At 44.4% G+C, this 19476-nt stretch overlaps 1 protein-coding gene and 1 pseudogene across 5 annotated transcripts in view; one reads left to right on the top strand and one right to left on the bottom strand.

Annotated features, from left to right (window-relative positions):
* TICAM1 (TIR domain containing adaptor molecule 1) overlaps positions 1-19476 on the bottom strand; it is a 115082-nt gene that overhangs the window by 3474 nt on the left and 92132 nt on the right. For 2 of the 5 annotated variants that reach the window (XM_083179263.1, XM_083179264.1), the window contains one exon: positions 772-914. The exons of the other annotated variants lie outside the window; for them this stretch is intronic. The gene's annotated coding sequence lies outside the window, so the exon portion shown is untranslated. The remainder of the gene's footprint in view (positions 1-771; positions 915-19476) is intronic. 5 annotated transcript variants of the gene reach the window in all.
* LOC146040119 (5S ribosomal RNA) lies at positions 18643-18761 on the top strand (annotated as a pseudogene).

Below are 19476 nucleotides of genomic sequence, written 5' to 3' on the forward strand. Positions count from 1 at the left end.
TGCAAAGTCAAACCAAAATACACTTTAATAATTAGACATCCCCTGAGTGGTGTGTTTTGAGAAGTCTGTACAGATTGTGTTTCTCTGTTTCAAAGTAAAGTGTTAAAAGTGTCAAAAAAAAATGTGTGGCCAAAGCATAAGCAGCCCCAGGTTCAAAATATACAGTGATCAAAATGCGTAGGGGTACTCTGTATTTAATGAATCAGCTGTAGGCTATTGGAGCCAGGCCTCTTTATAAAAATATATGAAAAAAAAACATTAGGGGTTCTCTATATCCTTTACATCCACCACTAGCATTACCTCCCAACAGTCCCGATAACCGTGGGAACGTCTCGGTTTTCAGGGACATTCCCACGTCCCTCCCGCGGCCGGCAGTGTCTCACGGTGGGGGGCTGTTAGGAGTCCCCCCTGGCAGCTGGTGAGCAGCGGTGAAATTCCTTTAAAACAGGGACTCCTACAGTGTAGTGTAGAAAAGCATTGTATATGGGCAGAGAGAGAGAGGGGCAGTGTATGAGAGCAGTGTGTGGGGAAGTGGTGTAGGGTGAAGGGTAGTGTAGGAGCAGTGTGTGCAGGGAGTTGGGGGGAGGAGCAATGTAGGAGAGCACTGTGTGCAGGGTGAGGGCTAGTGAAGAAGAGCAGTGTGTATGAGGAGGTGGGTCAGGGATAGGGGCAGGGATTACAGACATCTTGAGTTTTAAAAATGACACAGATGGCAAGCCAATCATAACACATAGAATGAGGAGTGGAAACCCACGGCTGCCATATACCCACTGCAAAATGGATACTCCCAGCAGCCTCTGGCAGTTCCCACTGCTGAAAAGGTTCAGCAGGCACCAGTGACGTGCGGTGAGGTGAGGCAGGGGAATCAGAGCCTTTCCTGGCATACTCCTGTATAAGTGATGACTAGATATAATCTGAAAAATACAAAATTCATATAATAAATAAATAATTTGTATTATTCTAATAATTTTTATATTCAAAACTCTGGAGTAAAAAGTCAATGACATGTAAGCTAGTGATTCACCTGCCTATCTTTTACACACATCTCTGATCAAAATTCACCAAATTTATAGAGGTACCCTTGGGCTCAGTGACATGTATTTCTGCCTCGGCACTGCAGCTCCATACTGGCTGCAGCTGGTACTTGGTGCAGGCAGCTCTGTAATGTGGTGTGTTTGTGTGTTTATGTAGCTTAGCACTGACTACAATGTGTATTTATAGGTGACCCCTGGGTGTATGTATTAAGGGCCCCTTACACTTTTGAGAGATTTTGTGAGATTTGACCCAATCCAGGTGGATTGAGTCAATTTATCTGACAAAATCTTATGTGCCTGATGTGTAGGACACAATCCACAATCCTGTGCCATTGGGTATAACCAAGAGATTGATCCTCCTGCACTTAGGATAAATCTCGAGTCAATCAGGTTCAATTTGTTGAACAATAAGTTGAACAAGTGTAAGGGGGCCTTTAGAGCTGGAACTGCACACTTTGTTTGTGTGTGTGTGTGGGGTCAGGTACTGACCCCTGTCAGCGTGTGTGAGTACACTGGCATTGTGTGTTTGTGTATAGAAGAACACTGCCCTGTGTCTGTTTGTGTGTGTGTTAGACTGGTAGTGACCCCTGTGTGTGTGTGTATAGGCTGGTAGTGACCCCTGTGTGTGTGTGTGTGTATTGGCTGGTAGTGACCCGTGTGTGTGTATAGGCTGGTAGTGACCCCTGTGTGTGTGTGTATAGGCTGGTAGTGACCCCTGTGTGTGTGTGTGTGTATTGGCTGGTAGTGACCCGTGTGTGTGTGTATAGGCTGGTAGTGACCCCTGTGTGTGTGTGTGTGTGTATAGGCTGGTAGTGACCCCTGTGTGTGTGTGTGTATAGGCTGGTAGTGACCCCCGCACGGAAGCTGCTGCAGGCTGGAGACACAGGAAGCAAGGAGCTCGGAGGAGAGGCTGGGGGAGGAGTCATGTAGTGTCATGTAGTCATGTAGTGTCATGTATTTCTGCCTCGGCACTGCAGCTCCATACTGGCTGCAGCTGTTACTTGGTGCAGCCAGCTCTGTAATGTGGTGTGTTTGTATGTTTATGTAGCTTAGCAATGTGTGTTTATAGGTGCACCATGGGTGTATGTATTAGAGCTGGCACCGCACCCTTTGATTGTGTGTGTGTGGCCCCACCCCCATACCGGGTCGGCCTCGCCAGGGGATCCTGATTTTCACTGTGCTCAAGTTGTGAGGTATTGGATCTCCCTGAAACCAGTTTCCAAAAGTAGGCAAGTATGGTAGGAGAGCAGTGTGTGTGGTGAGAGGCTGTATGGTGAGTGGTAGTGTAGGCAGGGCTGGATTAAAGCAGGGGCAAAAGGGGTCAGTACCACTGCCCCCCCCCCTCTAGCTAGGGCCCCCCCTGTGGTTGGCATGTATTTTAAAAAAGTTAAGCTTTTTTTAGCTAAAGGTTTTGTTCATGGGAGTGGGGTAGTGCTGCAGCTTCACCTATCTGCCAATGTGACAATGATTAATGGTGCTGAGCATGGGGTGCCAAGGAACACTGACTGCACAAGTGTGCAGTGCATTACTGGGAGTTGACTAAGCCCCATGACACTTTGCACAAGAGGGCAGAGGCTGAGAGGTTTGTGCTGAGCTCTGATTGGTGGAGCTCATTACATGCTTCTCAGGCCCATGGAGGACAGCAGCAGCCTAGTCATGGGATGGTTTTTAATCAGAGGCAGCACTGGGACTGTGAGGTCTCCTACAGTCCTACAGAGTAAGCTGCAGAGGGACAAACACAGGCTTTTCATGATATATATATATATATATATATATATATATATATATATATATATATATATAGTCCGAGGGTTTCTCCGAGGAGAAATAGGCACTCTCCTAAGTAAAGTCACAGAGATATTTTGTAATCCAAATGTAGCGATTTAATTGTCATCCATTCAATAAATGCAATGTATTGTGCCCAAAATCACTCCAACGTTTCGGTCCATTGGAGGCGGACCTTTATCAAGGAGCCTGCAATGTGCAAAACAAACATGCAAACAACTACGTGAGTGCATGTCATTTATACAATTACAGCGGTACACAATGAAGACAATAGTACAAAGTGCACAAGGGACCCGTACTTCCGGTATGACAACTTCCGGTTTCTGACCGGAAGTGCGATGCCGGCTTGCAAGGCGGGAATCCCCGCACCATGTGACTAACACACAGGTATAAAAGGCCGGGCCCGGGCAGGCTCAGTCATGGTGTCCTCCTGCATTGGGAGGTTTTCCAACATATCCCATGTTGCCACATCGTTGATTACCCATACTCTGCTGACCTATGTGTTAGGGACACGGGAGATCTCGCCAACCCTAACTCCGTTGTCACCTATTGGAGTTGGCGGGTGCGTGCTAAGCTAACCTTCACCAATAATAGCCGCGTTCGTGGGAGCCCGTTAGTCAGGCTCCCACCCCGATGCCACCTGGTCTTACTAGTGACAACGCAGCCGCCAAGGCCAGAGGAAAACAAGGGGAACGCTATCTAAGAAAACCAGAGGCGAGAACTACCCCTGCCCTATGGAGGAGGGTGTCAGTGGATAACACTATAAGCTGGAACTCCCTAGGCAAATGCTGTAGCCTAGAGGTGTAACAATACACAATAGCTGATCCAATAACCCAAACTGCCAGGTGTAACAATACACAGGATGGACCAAATAAGAAATACTGACAGGTGTAACAATACACAGAATGATGACACAATACTATAAAAGCTGACAGGTGTAACAATACACAGAATGATGGTACAATAATGGAATGAAAAGCAAAGAGAGACAGGGAGTGGAAAAGACTCCCAACTTATCTGAGAACGGAGGGATCTGCGACCAGAAGGGAACAAGGATCCAGGAGGCAGCTAGGACAAGGCCACTGGGGACAGGAATAACGCTGTGCAAGGACCTGGAACCGGAAACACTCAGAGACACGAACTCCAAAGCTATAGCCGGCCTCTGAGTGTACTGGTGCAGCAGTTTAAATAGCGCGCCCGAGCGCTAACCTGTCGTAGCGTGCGGCGTCACGTACACCCCTTCCTCCCTGCGGCCGCCAGGCGTCCCCCGTCGCCTAGGCAACCGCTGCGGCAGGGGAGGAAGGGGTTGTCTCCTAGTTGCCGGGCGCCCGTCTGCCAGAAGTATCCGGCTGATGACGCGACGGCGTCCTGGCAACGCAGCAACCGCCGGGACTACAGAGGAGACTGCCGGGCGAGCGCAGGTGCTGCCCGTGCAGCTCCTAACACTATGTAAGTTACTTTGTACTATTGTCTTCATTGTGCACCGCTGTAATTGTATAAATGACATGCACTCACGTAGTTGTTTGCATGTTTGTTTTGCACATTGCAGACTCCTTGATAAAGGTCCGCCTCCAATGGACCGAAACGTCGGAGTAATTGTGGGCACAATACATTGCATTTATTGAATGGATGACAATTAAATTGCTACATTTGGATTACAAAATATCTCTGTGACTTTACTTAGGAGAGTGCCTATTTCTCCTCGGAGAAAACCTCGGACTATAGCAAGGTGTTCATATACAATATGAACCCCCTATATGCACACCGTCAGCTACCTTGAGCTAAGTGCGAGTGCGGTCTTCCACAAAACATATATATATATATATAGTGCAGGAGACGTGGCACTCGCGGCGGCTTGGTAGAAAGAGACTCTGGAGACGGTGTGTATCACCAATCAACGTTTCATTCAGCAAAGAATTTCGTCAGGATTACATCAAACATTATGCTTACCTTATATCCCCCATTCCACGCTGGATTGTCCCGTCCCCTGACGCTGAAACCCGGAAGAGGCGCTTCTAGATGACGTCATGACGTCTGCAGCCCGGCCCGCAGACGCTCTGACACTGTTCCACATCCTAATCTCGGGTCAGTTGCCATGGAGACGGCGCGCTATCAACAAACAGAGTGAAAATAAGGATAAGGCAGCTGTATACAAAAACATATATCATTACAATGTAAAACATGATGATATCAGGCTATATTAGAAAGCGGACTAGAAACCAGAAAAGATATCAATATATAACAAATCTACCAGCAAGAAATATATACATCAATTAAATATAATGCACAATCATAATAAACAAGAGATGGGCATAGTATCATTTAACCCTCTGGGATGGATAGTATCCAATTTGTTTATCCAAAACGCCTCTCTGCGTAAGAGAACCAGATTTCTATCACCACCGCGTGATAGCGGGGGGATGAAATCTATCATGCGATATTTTAGAGATGTAAGACCATGCCAAAGTTCAAGGAAATGTCTAGCCACCGGTTGCTCACTAGAGCCGGAATTGATGGCGGCTTTGATGGCCGATCTATGTGCTGTCATTCTCTCCTTGAACTTACGACTGGTCTTACCCACATAAGAGAGCCCACAGGGGCAACTTATAAGGTAAACCACAAATGAGCTCTCACATGTGAGATGATGGCGAATATGGAATTTGACCCCAGAATGAGGGTGACAGAACACGTCTCCAGGTACCAGAAATTTACATGTGGTACAAGGGCATTTAAAACATCCCTGTTTTTTATGGGAGAGAAAATGGCTGACAGGAGATGAACCAGGTTGCAATATATCAGTTTTCACCAGCCAACTGCGGATATTACGGGGATTAGAATAACAGGGCATCAAGGTGGTATTATTAAGATTAAGGTCATTGTCAGATTTTACAATGCCCCAAAGTCGTTTAGAAATTTCCTTAATCTGAGGTGCTGCGGTATTGTATTGGGTCACCCAAGGTAAACGATCCTCATTATTTCTAACCACCCTGTTGTCCAACAATTGTCTCCTATCCAACCCCAAAACTTTGATCTTAGTCTCAACCAAGGTCTCACGAGGGTAACCTCTAATAACAAATTTTTCGATTAATTCGTCTATTTGATGACTGGCACTGGTTATGTCATTATTAATCCTAAACATTCTCAGCATCTGCGAGTATGGTAGTCCCGCTTTAAGACTACGTGGATGACAACTATCCCAGTGTAAGAAGGTATTTCTATCAGTCTTCTTAATAAAAACCGAGGTGTTGATGACAGAGTTGTTAACCCTGATGAGGACATCAAGAAATTCAATTTCACATTGGCTGGTTTTATATGTGAATTTCACAGGGTGGGCAGCACCATTGATGTGATTGAAGATGTCAGTGAGATCACCCAACTCCCCCCGCCACACAAACAACAAGTCGTCTATGTAGCGGGTGAAGAAGGGGATACGCGTGGCAACCTCATCACTGCTAAAGAAAAAATTGTGCTCGACATCGAACATATAAATGTTCGCATATGTGGGGGCCACTGAGGACCCCATAGCGCACCCCTTAATTTGTAAAAAGTGCTGCCCATTGAACCTGAAATTTTTTTTTGTCAAAATCATCTCCAATAATTCCATCCAGAAATCAATGAGGTCTGTGTCAAAGGTACCACTAGAAATCAATAACCTACGGACTGACGCTAGTCCTTCCGCATGGGGTATTACGGTATAAAGGCTAGTTACATCAGCTGTAACTAGCCAACAGTCATCAGGTAAATTGCCAAAAGCCTCCAATTTTTTGAGCAATGTGGTGGTATCTAGTAGAAAATGCTCATGTCCCTGTATGAGGGGCTGCAGTATGGTATCTAAATAGATTGCCACTGGTTGGAAAAGGGACCCCCTCGCCGAGATGATGGGACGACCCGGCGGGGGGTCTAATCCCTTGTGGATTTTCGGCAATGTATATAGGATGGGCATAATGGGAAATTTAGGAATGAGTACCTGACACAAATCTTCACTGATTAATGAATTCATACGTGCTCTATCAAGAATGCATTGCAGCTGTTCAGAAAACATGGTGGTAGGATCCGACCTCAATTTGGAATAAACTTCAGAGTCAGACAATTGTCTAAAAATTTCGTCACAATAGACATCACAATCTTGCACTACAATCCCACCCCCCTTGTCAGCGGGTCGAATGACTATGCGGTCATTTTTAGATAAGTTCTGTAACGCCTCGCGTTCAAGGGGGGAGAGATTGCAGTGTGGAAAAACAGACTCATTAACAGTGGTGGATACCTCTAAATCCAATAAACGCATAAAGGTATTAATACTAGGGTTATTAGATAAAGGGTCAAAAGAAGACCTCATTTTAAATTGCTTTAATTTATTAGGTAGAGGCACAGAATTTTCCACTAAAGAGGGTGGATTTTTATAGAAATATTCCTTGAGTTTGATCTTGCGCTGTAACTGATGCTTTTCGGCATGCCAGTTCAATGGATTGAAGTGGGAAGACGGCACATAAGATAATCCCTTACTGAGCACTGATTTCTCAGCCTCAGTTAAATTATGTGTAGATAAATTAAAGATTATTTCCTCTTTGTGCCTGCGGGTGGCTTGTTTCCACGACCTCTGGCGTTGGTTCTGCCTCCCACGTCGAGTGGCTCTACGAGTGGGCCGCCTTGGGTACATGTCTTCACCCCTAAAGGGACCGACTTCTTTCCTCTGGCTTGAACAGTCTCCGTATCACTAGCTGAACTCATAACCTCGGCTGAGGTATCAGTGTCGACATTGGTCTTTGGGTATTTTTGTCGCCTGAAAAATGGTTTCCTTCTGGAATCACTGCGGCCTTGATTAGAGGTCCCAGATAACCAGTTGTACACCTGGTGGGTTTCATAGTCCCGTTCAACTTTCGTGAATTTTTCTTTTTTAAAAGCAATCAGATCTTTCTTATAGGTCGCTAATTGTGTCGACAATTTAGCTACCCAATCGGTGTCTGGATCTGCTGTTAAAATTGGCATGTGGACGGTTTCAAATTGTTTGATCTTATCTTGATACTGTGTGATCTCCTTATTAGAATGCTCAATCACGAGCAGTATTAGATCCATCGCGCATTTATTAGTAACGGCGATCCACTTGGCACAGAAACTTGATTCATACCGTCCAATTGTGGGGCAGTTCTTAACACGGAAGCCCCGTGGCTCAAAAAATTGGAGGCTTTTGGCAATTTACCTGATGACTGTTGGCTAGTTACAGCTGATGTAACTAGCCTTTATACCGTAATACCCCATGCGGAAGGACTAGCGTCAGTCGGTAGGTTATTGATTTCTAGTGGTACCTTTGACACAGACCTCATTGATTTCTGGATGGAATTATTGGAGATGATTTTGACAAAAAAAAATTTCAGGTTCAATGGGCAGCACTTTTTACAAATTAAGGGGTGCGCTATGGGGTCCTCAGTGGCCCCCAAATATGCGAACATTTATATGTTCTGGTGCTGCCCACCCTGTGAAATTCACATATAAAACCAGCCAATGTGAAATTGAATTTCTTGATGTCCTCATCAGGGTTAACAACTCTGTCATCAACACCTCGGTTTTTATTAAGAAGACTGATAGAAATACCTTCTTACACTGGGATAGTTGTCATCCACGTAGTCTTAAAGCGGGACTACCATACTCGCAGATGCTGAGAATGTTTAGGATTAATAATGACATAACCAGTGCCAGTCATCAAATAGACGAATTAATCGAAAAATTTGTTATTAGAGGTTACCCTCGTGAGACCTTGGTTGAGACTAAGATCAAAGTTTTGGGGTTTTATAGGAGACAATTGTTGGACAACAGGGTGGTTAGAAATGATGAGGATCGTTTACCTTGGGTGACCCAATACAATACCGCAGCACCTCAGATTAAGGAAATTTCTAAACGACTTTGGGGCATTGTAAAATCTGACAATGACCTTAATCTTAATAATACCACCTTGATGCCCTGTTATTCTAATCCCCGTAATATCCGCAGTTGGCTGGTGAAAACTGATATATTGCAACCTGGTTCATCTCCTGTCAGCCATTTTCTCTCCCATAAAAAACAGGGATGTTTTAAATGCCCTTGTACCACATGTAAATTTCTGGTACCTGGAGACGTGTTCTGTCACCCTCATTCTGGGGTCAAATTCCATATTCGCCATCATCTCACATGTGAGAGCTCATTTGTGGTTTACCTTATAAGTTGCCCCTGTGGGCTCTCTTATGTGGGTAAGACCAGTCGTAAGTTCAAGGAGAGAATGACAGCACATAGATCGGCCATCAAAGCCGCCATCAATTCCGGCTCTAGTGAGCAACCGGTGGCTAGACATTTCCTTGAACTTCGGCATGGTCTTACATCTCTAAAATATCGCATGATAGATTTCATCCCCCCGCTATCACGCGTTGGTGATATAAATCTGGTTCTCTTACGCAGAGAGGCGTTTTGGATAAACAAATTGGATACTATCCATCCCAGAGGGTTAAATGATACTATGCCCATCTCTTGTTTATTATGATTATGCATTATATTTAATTGATGTATATATTTCTTGCTGGTAGATTTGTTATATATTGATATCTTTTCTGGTTTCTAGTCCGCTTTCTAATATAGCCTGATATCATCATGTTTTACATTGTAATGATATATGTTTTTGTATACAGCTGCCTTATCCTTATTTTCACTCTGTTTGTTGATAGCGCGCCGTCTCCATGGCAACTGACCCGAGATTAGGATGTGGAACAGTGTCAGAGCGTCTGCGGGCCGGGCTGCAGACGTCATGACGTCATCTAGAAGCGCCTCTTCCGGGTTTCAGCGTCAGGGGACGGGACAATCCAGCGTGGAATGGGGGATATAAGGTAAGCATAATGTTTGATGTTTTATGTAATCCTGATGAAATTCTTTGCTGAATGAAACGTTGATTGGTGATACACACCATCTCCAGAGTCTCTTTCTACCAAGCCGCCGCGAGTGCCACGTCTCCTGCACTATACATCATCCCCCTCCGACAGGGGCACCGGGCGCAGTTACTACAGTCACTTGGAGTGCCGGGCTATCGTAGCTATATATATATATATATAGCTTAGCAGGGGGAACCGGCACTCCGCTCTTTTTGATGAATGATGCTCTGGTGCCAGCAATATTTGCAAGAGGTGCGGCACTCAGATGTAAGACAATAAATATATATATATATATATACACACACACACACACCAAAGTAGAGGGCACTCACAAGATTTGTAACACTGCACGGCGGCAGTCTCAAGTTTAAATGAATCCCAGGACCAGTTTTTTACCATCCACACACAGGCAAGTGTATCAATATCAGACATACTCTCACTTGTAATACCAAATACGTTGTGTATCAAATTCTGTGCCCGTGTGGCCTCAGCTACATTGGTAAAACTGAGAGATCTTTTAAAGAAAGAATGGCAGCCCATCGTTCTGCCATTACAATAGCATGGAAGAAGGGTAACAGTGAACAACCGGTTGCCCGGCACTTTTTGACAGCAGGGCATAATATGTCTGCTATCAAATATAGAATGATAGATCACATTGCACCCTCCTTACGGGGGGGGGGGGTGACCGGGGCCTCGCTTTATTACAAAGCGAAGCCAAGTGGATAATTAGATTAGACACAGTTACCCCCAAAGGTTTAAATGAAAGTATGGGGTTAAACATTCTGTTACAATAAATATCATGTTACAGTAAAATTGTCATTTTAACCTATGGGTCTATTATGCAATAGTTTCTTCTCTGGTTATAGGTCAACTTTTGCTTATGCACTAAAGCTGTGTGTGTATATATATTTTGCTAAACACATTCTCTTATGCATTTTCTAAATGTATCTTTTTAATGTTATCTGTATATCAAAATATTTCTCTGCTATGTATATATTATATGTGAAATGGTGTTTGTCTTTTGGTTATAGGTGTTTTTGATTGTTTCTTAATTATGTGTGGTAACGTGGAAATGCTGACATCATCTGAAGGCCCCCCCCTCCCCCGGCTGGGTGGGTACACTGGCCGAGAGGCGGGAGATGTGCTATTTAAACTGTGTGTGGATTCATGTCTGTAGCCTGACGATAATACTTGAGTGTATTGAAACGTTGCTGTTTTATTCACAATAAAGAAAGTTCGTGTTTAAGTGGCTGGAGTGCTGTACCTCTGTTGGAGTATCTTGCTGAATTGGCTGTACTGGCACCCGCCCAAGCATTCATCAAAGTGGCTGTGCTGGATCACCTGGACTGTATATATATATATATATATATATATATATATATATATATATATATATATATATATATATATATATATAGCTTAGCAGGGGGAACCGGCTCTCCGCTCTTTTTGATGAATGATGCTCTGGTGCCAGCAATATTTTCAAGAGGTGCGGCACTCAGATGTAAGACTATAAATATATATATATATATACGCACACACACACCAAAGTAGAGGGCACTCACAAGATTTGTAACACTGCACGGCGGCAGTCTCAAGTTTAAATGAAACAATGAACACAAGGCTGTGTGAGTTAGCCTCGCACAGCCTTGTAGTGTTACAAATCTTGTGAGTGCAGTGTTACAAATCTTGTGAATGCCCTCTACTTTGTTGTATATACCTTTCCTGTCTGGATTGATGGACACCCAAGTCATTGCCCTATTCTGCCTGAGTGCCTGGACTTCTACTGCGTATATATATATATATATATACACACACACACACACACACACAGGTTGGGGCGGCCCGGCACTCGCCGCTATGGTTCAGCTGCCCTGGTGCCCTTCCACAAATTGGTGTAAAGAATCAAGAAAAGGCTGGCACTCCGGGGTCTTTTCAAAACGTGCTGTATTGCAAATAAAACGACCAACGTTTCGGGGGTGGTCCCCCTTTGTGAAGGTGCGTGGTGATAACAAAGAAAACATGATACAGGGTGAGTGTTAAGAGCGTGTCCCGCCATTTGCCGCGCGCCCGCCGCCGGCTGATCTGATTACCGGAAGTGTCTGGATAGGAAGCCCGTCTGCTTCCGGCCTATGGAACGCTGTGGAACGCAAACATTGTACTAGTCGTGGCTACTGAGGTGTAACTGTGTGTTGTGTTCCCGGCGGCTGGTGATTGGCTACGGTGAGTCACGATCCCTATTGAAAACAAAACAAGATGTAAACAGTTCAAGTATAGTGGACATTGCATATGGCAAAAGCGCTTACTGTGGGTGATGAAACTTTGTAAGAATGGCCCGGGAAGGCGTGCATTTAAAAGTTTTACGATGCGCTGCAGTATGTCTGCGCAATGTAGGAACCACAGTGACCAAGTTTAACGTGACTGGTCCCTGAGGCTATAAAATTTGAAGGTGAATGTAGTGTGAGATCCTGTTATATCGGGTCCATGGGGGCTTGGATGGATGAGTATCTGTGTACCCATCATATGCATGTATAATGTACATGGTGTCATTTATATGAGTGATGTACATGGTGTCATTGGCCCGTTTCTGCAAGGGTGGTTTACATTAATTAAGGCCACTATGTGGCTGTCCTGAACTACTATGAGACATGAAGGGGGGTATGTGTCCATAACCAAAAAGGGTAATGTATAGGCTCCTGTCCTGTCACATTATTCTGATCTAACTGCTCGTTAATATAATTACGTCCACCATTCTATGCTGGCATACAACAAGAGCATAAAAATACATTGGAAAAAAATCAAAGGATAGCGAGATAGATAAGAGAAGAAGAAAAAAGCACACAACAGGCTCATTAGAGCATTCCATCTTGATGGTCACATATAACATTGGTATATCTGTACACACTGGAAAAAATCAAAGGATAGCAAGATAAGGAGGAGATGAAGCAAAAAGTACACTGGTAGTTCCAAATTAGTTGCTGATGGCACTCGGTCATGCGAGACCTATATAATACACAATATAATTTACACTCAAATGGAAGAGAATTTCAAAGAATAGTAAGATACAGTACAGTAAGAGGGAGATGAAGAAAAAGCACACCATAGGCTTGTTAGGCCTGTACCTACTGATAAATGTTATACATCTATACTGTACATCATATTATACACAGGAAGAAAATGTAAAGGATAGTAAGATAAGAGTAAGATAAAGCAAAAGCACACAATGATCCCGTGGGGGCAGATTGTCCCGGGAAATAGTGACATAATGTCCCCACTGGAGTCAGATACTGGTGGTCACGGTGGCAGGAAAGTACAGTTTGTTACAGAAAGACAGATAGTGGTAATCTGTCATTAAGTCCTGCTGGCTTCACTGAATTCAGCCAGTGTATCCACCGGGCCTCCAGTCTTAACAACTTGCCCGCTCGGTCTCCTCGTCTTATTCCTTCTGGGATGTGATCCACCACCATGTGCTTTAAATCTGACAGTCTGTGTTGTTTTTGAGCAAAATATCTTGCTACTGGCTGGTCGTTGCGCTTGACTGATGGCAGACCTATGCAGGCCCATTCGCTCCCTTACTGATCTTATGGTTTTGCCCACATAGGTCATTTTGCACGGGCAGGTAATGACATATACCACGTGCGTTGACGTACACGTCAACACATGTCTGATGGGGAACTGAGCAAGACTGCATGGGTGGACAAAGCTGGTTCCTGTCGTCATGTGCCGGCACGTAGTGCATTTGATGCACTTATAGCATCCAGGTGGTCGGGTTAAGAAGTTGGTGCTTGGAGTTGCTCTTGGCATGAAGCTTGTGACGTTATTGTGTACAATGCTATCCCTAATGCTATTGCCCCAGTGTAGCAAAGCATAGGTCTTTTATTTCTGAGTCCTGGAAGCTCTTTGTCTGTTTTCACGATGGGACACAGTGCCCTAGTGGCTCTAGGCAAAACAGAACTGGACACATTCAATCTGGTCACAAATGGTAGTATTTCTTCAGGTGTCTCAGAATTGTTTTGTCTTGGTGATAGTAAAGACTCTCTGTCCATGGCCAGGACCTCACTTTTCTGTTGTGTAAGTGCTTTTCTGTCATATCCCCTCTCTTCAAATTTGGAGATGAAACTGTCCAGGATCATAGGTAGACTATCCCTGTTGCTGGTTATCCTGGCCGCTCTAACCATTTGTGACTTGGGGAGGGCTCGTTTCAGTGCTCTGGGGTGGAAGCTATTTGCTTTTAATAAGGTGTTTCTGTCTGTAGGTTTACAGAACACTTCCGTGCTGATGGCACCGTCCTGAACCCTTACCAAAACATCCAGGTAGCCGATTGCACTGTTCGATGCTGTGAACGTTAGTTTTATGCGGGATGGTCTACTGTTGATCCCTGCAATCAACTTGTCCAGTTCCTCCTTCCCTCCCGACCAGATCATAAATATATATATATTTATGTCTATATATGTCTATATATCGGGTGAAGCTCTTAATTCGGTTCTGTGTCACCGGGTCATCAAAGAACATGGACTTCTCCTGTTCGAACATATATATGTTCGCGAATGAGGGCGACACACAGCTGCCCATAGCACACCCAGTCTTTTGTCGGAAGAACTGGATGTTAAATAAGAAATAATTATTGGTCAATGTGAGGCGCAATAATTCCATATACAAGTCCAGATCTAATGACTCCATTTGGTTGTTCCTTAGGAATCGACCCATTACCTCCAGCCTCTCTTGTTGTGGGATGCTGGTATACAGGCTGGTGACATCCATGGTCAACAGCATGCTTCCCTCAGGTACCTGTTTTACTCTGCACAGAACATTCAAAAAGTCAGTCGTATCTCTGATCTAGGACGGTTGCCTGGTTATTAGGGGCTGTACAATACTGTCCAGGAATTGGAATATCGGCTGGAAAATTGACTGGAAGGCGCTAATGATAGGGCGGCCAGGGGGGTGGGTCAGGAATTTATGTATCTTTGGCACGGTGAAGAATACTGGCACTGCTGAATGAGGCTGAGTGAGGGTGTATCGTAACTTCTCAGATATCAAGCCGGTGTCTCGGGCTGTGATGAGTATTTCATCCAACTCGTTCTTGAATACATCGGTAGGATCATTAGGTAATAGATTGTATACCATGGAGTCTGCCAGTTTCCGATCAATCTCTTGGATATAGTCTGATGTATTGAGGACCACCACTCCCCCGCCTTTATCCGCGGGTCTAAAGATTACGTCTCGGTATTGTCCCATGTTTTTTAGGGCTCTTTGTTCTTCACGGCTGCGATTATGGTGTGTTGGGTGCTGTGCAGCTGTGTATCTTCCCACAGATTTATCCATCAATCTTAGATAAGATGCTATGGAAGGGTTAGTGGACTGGGGATCAAAAGTTGATTTACTGTGCTTTTTCAGGAACGTGTCATGTGGATCAGAACTTTGGACTTTAGGGGTGTTTTGGAAGTGCTCTTGTAATCGCAGTCTCCTGCCGAATCTGTGAATATCACACTTCCACGTTAGTTCATCATATGGCGTCGTAGGTACAAACATGAGTCCCAAGTTTAAAATCTTCGTCTCCACATCACTAAACTGTCTGTCAGACTGGTTGTATATTAGCGACTCGGTTGACCCCTTGCTCTTGGTGATTCTCGTGTTTTGCCCACCCCTGCGGGTGGTCGGCCGCTTCCCCTTCCTCTGGCTCCCTTGCCGGTTGGGGTTTCCGCGGGGGTCCCTAAAGGGACTTCGGTCTCTGGGGTATCGGAATCCACTTGGAAATCACTGTCGCTTTGGGACTGATTGGGGGTCTTTCTTAGGGTGGCGCTCTGTGCGCGCCGAAAGGGTCTGCCTCTGTTCTGATGGGTGGTTGGGTGGTGTTGATTGGTGCCCGAGAGCCAGCGGTACAATGAGTTATGCTCGTAGTCCTCCCTGACCGTGTTAAGTTTATTTCTTTTAAATTTTATTAGGTCATGTTGGTACGTGTCACACTGGTTCTGCAGTTTGGTAATCCAATCCGTGTCAGGGTCTGCCACCAGGGTTTCTTTGTAATCCTTCTCATATTACGTTCCTTGGTCTTTAATAGTTCCTGGCCTGCTTCCTCCACCACCAACACCATTAAATCATGGCTGCATTTGTTCAAAATGCCCACCCATCGGCGGCAAAATTCGGGATTATGCCGTCCGATGGTGGGCATGTTTCTGACCCTAAAGCCTCTAGGCACCATGCGGTCTCGTATATAGTCCGAGAGAGACACCCCATGCAGGAGGTAGTCTATCTCCCTTTTCTTGAGTTTGTACCATTCTCTATATATGAATTCCACATTGGGCCGTTCCTCCATAGTGTTCAAGCTTTGTTTAAACAGCAAACGGGAAGTCTCATCTTCTGAAAAACTGTAATGTTCCTTGGCATCCAAGGTGATGCCTTGAAATCCTGGTGTGGCCATGGTGCTGATGGCCCTGATGGTGAATAGTCCCTTATGACTATTGCGTTGCTGGGTACAGGTCTCCCTCAATGGACCGGGGATCGATGGTCTCAGTGTAAAAACTGTGTGGAGTGAACTGATGTGAATAAAGTTGTGTGAAAATCACCCCCTGAATAGGGTATAACACCTTCAGTAGTTGGTGGGGTGCCTTGGCTCCAGTGGACCGGCGTGGTCCTGTAGTTTACAGGTTGGCGCGGCCCGGTACTCGCCGCTATGGTTCAGCTGCCCTGGTGCCCTTCCACAAATTGGTGTAAAGAATCAAGAAAAGGCTGGCACTCCGGGGTCTTTTCAAAACGTTCTGTATTGCAAATAAAACGACCAACGTTTCGGGGGTGGTCCCCCTTTGTCAAGGAGCGTGGTGATAACAAAGAAAACATGATAGGTGCTTACCTTATAAAGGGTGAGTGTTAGGAGCAGTCTCAAGTTTAAATGAAACAATGAACACAAGGCTGTGTGAGTTAGCCTCGCACAGCCTTGTAGTGTTACAAATCTTGTGAGTGCAGTGTTACAAATCTTGTGATTGCCCTCTACTTTGTTGTATATACCTTTCCTGTCTGGATTGATGGACACCCAAGTCATTGCCCTATTCTGAAAGTGGGATTTTCTTGTGTTTGCAGAGTTGCAAACAAAAGACAGTAAACGCTTTGTGGGCGCACTCTTTTCTTAAACAATAATTTTAATTGTGTGTTGTAGAATTAGTTTAAAACTTAGCTTTTATTAGGAGCTGCTTAAAAATAATTGGGCGCAATGGAAATTGTAACTATATTTGTTGAAATTTTTATAATTTTTGTTTTGTTGTGTGGTTATGTATCTTGATATTATGCACTATTTTTCAAATAAATCAATTTTGACCACACGTTTATGTATCATTTACTGCATATAATCATCTCAGGTATATAGACCTGAGTGACAGTAGGCTGCAAAAATGAGTTAATCCCCAGGGGTAGGAATTTTTCAGGGGGGATTTGGCTGCCCCACGTCACATATATATGTATATATATATTTTTTTGTTATGCCTAATGGCAGATTTGAGGACACAGACAGTAGGCGGCTCCAAAGCTGCTTATCTAATGATAGTGCAACCCCAAATGAGTAATACCACACCTGGACTTCTCCAGGGGTCACCCACCTGGATACTGCCCAGGCCCTTCACTGCTTGGCTTCCAAGTTTGGAAGGGTTTTGGGCAGACCAGTGAGGTATAGTGGTATAATGGGTAGGGGTGCAAGTCACAGACAGCTGCTCCAGTTAACTATCGGTATCATGGGTATTTACTAAAAATGTGATTTGAGACTGCAACCCAAACCAAGGTTACACACAATTGTTAAATTGGTAGTACATAAATGAATAATGTGGCACAGTGCTGACAAGTATATTATACCCTAGTTTTCTACTTTCTGAAGTACAGTCTGCAGCTTACGATCCGCGTCTTAGTATCAAATAGTAGCAGATAAGGGCTATTGTAGCGTAGTACAGTGTTAGCTTAATTGAGATCTAATATACAAAGTAGCACTTGTGAGAAAGTCATCTAAGTTGTAATTCCACGATTGAGTCACAGAGAAAAAGAGGGTTACATAGCTCCATGCTGCATGAAAAAGCCGTCGTAGGTGAAACACGTGTCCACAGCGGCCCCCCACGTCACCTTTGGAACCAACAGCAGGACTACGCCAAGTCAGCTCCCCGGCCAGGTCCCCGCAGGACTTGCGACACAGCGCCGTGAACCCACTGAGGGTGCCGGTCGTGACGGACGTCACCAAGCCTCATCCAACCACAAAGCTCTGCGCAGGACACCACGGTCACCTGCCGGGACCACAGCAGGTTCAGGTACAGGAGCAATCTCAGACGGCACTGCCTCTGAGCGCTGCTCCCCATTATAAGTACCAACTCTGTCTCTAATATGCCAATTGTGCAAATGACAATGTTATACATGTGAGAAGTTTAAGGTGTATCACATACAGCGCACCAGCGATACTTTGTTACAGAAACTATCTGCAGCAATTCCCCAAGGGGGATCTGATGGAACGTTGTGACTTAGACTAATATCATCCAGTTAATATCATTGGTATCACTAACTGTGGAAATCACCACTCAGTTCAAGTGCCCACAAATGATACTATGTAACCCTCTTTTTCTCTGTGACTCAATCGTGGAATTACAACTTAGATGAATTTCTTACAAGTGCTACTTTGTATATTAGATCTCAATTAAGCTAACACTGTACTACGCTACAATAGCCCTTATCTGCTACTATTTGATACTAAGACGCGGATCGTAAGCTGCAGACTGTACTTCAGAAAGTAGAAAACTAGGGTATAATATACTTGTCAGCACTGTGCCACATTATTCATTTATGTACTACCAATTTAACAATTGTGTGTAACCTTGGTTTGGGTTGCAGTCTCAAATCACATTTTTAGTAAACACCCATGATACCGATAGTTAACTGGAGCAGCTGTCTGTGACTTGCACCCCTACCCATTATACCACCATACCTCACTGGTCTGCCCAAAACCCTTCCGAACTTGGAAGCCAAGCAGTGAAGGGCCTGGGCAGTATCCAGGTGGGTGACCCCTGGAGAAGTCCAGGTGTGGTATTACTCATTTGGGGTTGCACTATCATTAGATAAGCAGCTTTGGAGCCGCCTACTGTCTGTGTCCTCAAATCTGCCATTAGGCATAACAAAAAAATATATATATACATATATATGTGACGTGGGGCAGCCAAATCCCCCCTGAAAAATTCCTACCCTTGGGGATTAACTCATTTTTGCAGCCTACTGTCACTCAGGTCTATATACCTGAGATGATTATATGCAGTAAATGATACATAAACGTGTGGTCAAAATTGATTTATTTGAAAAATAGTGCATAATATCAAGATACATAACCAATACAACAAAACAAAAATTATAAAAATTTCAACAAATATTGTTACAATTTCCATTGCGCCCAATTCTTTTTAAGCAGTTCCTAATAAAAGCTAAGTTTTAAACTAATTCTACAACACACAATTAAAATTATTGTTTAAGAAAAGAGTGCGCCCACAAAGCGTTTACTGTCTTTTGTTTGCATCTCTGCAAACACAAGAAAATCCCACTTTCAGTTTAGTTACTGAACGCTGGGCGCACCACCAACACCACAACTACGAGCATCGGCTAGGAGTAGTTTTTAAGTTGGTTAAAGAATATTTAACTGAATATTTAACCGTCTAATTTACATCTAAATCTCAGCTGTCGCGGGTCCACCCCCTGTCTTTCCTAGAACATTGCCCTATTCTGCCTGAGTGCCTGGACTTCTACTGCGTATATATATA

The sequence above is a fragment of the Crinia signifera genome, chromosome 1 (genome assembly GCF_055691185.1).
Source record: "Crinia signifera chromosome 1, ASM5569118v1, whole genome shotgun sequence".
NCBI classification, from domain to species: domain Eukaryota; kingdom Metazoa; phylum Chordata; class Amphibia; order Anura; family Myobatrachidae; genus Crinia; species Crinia signifera.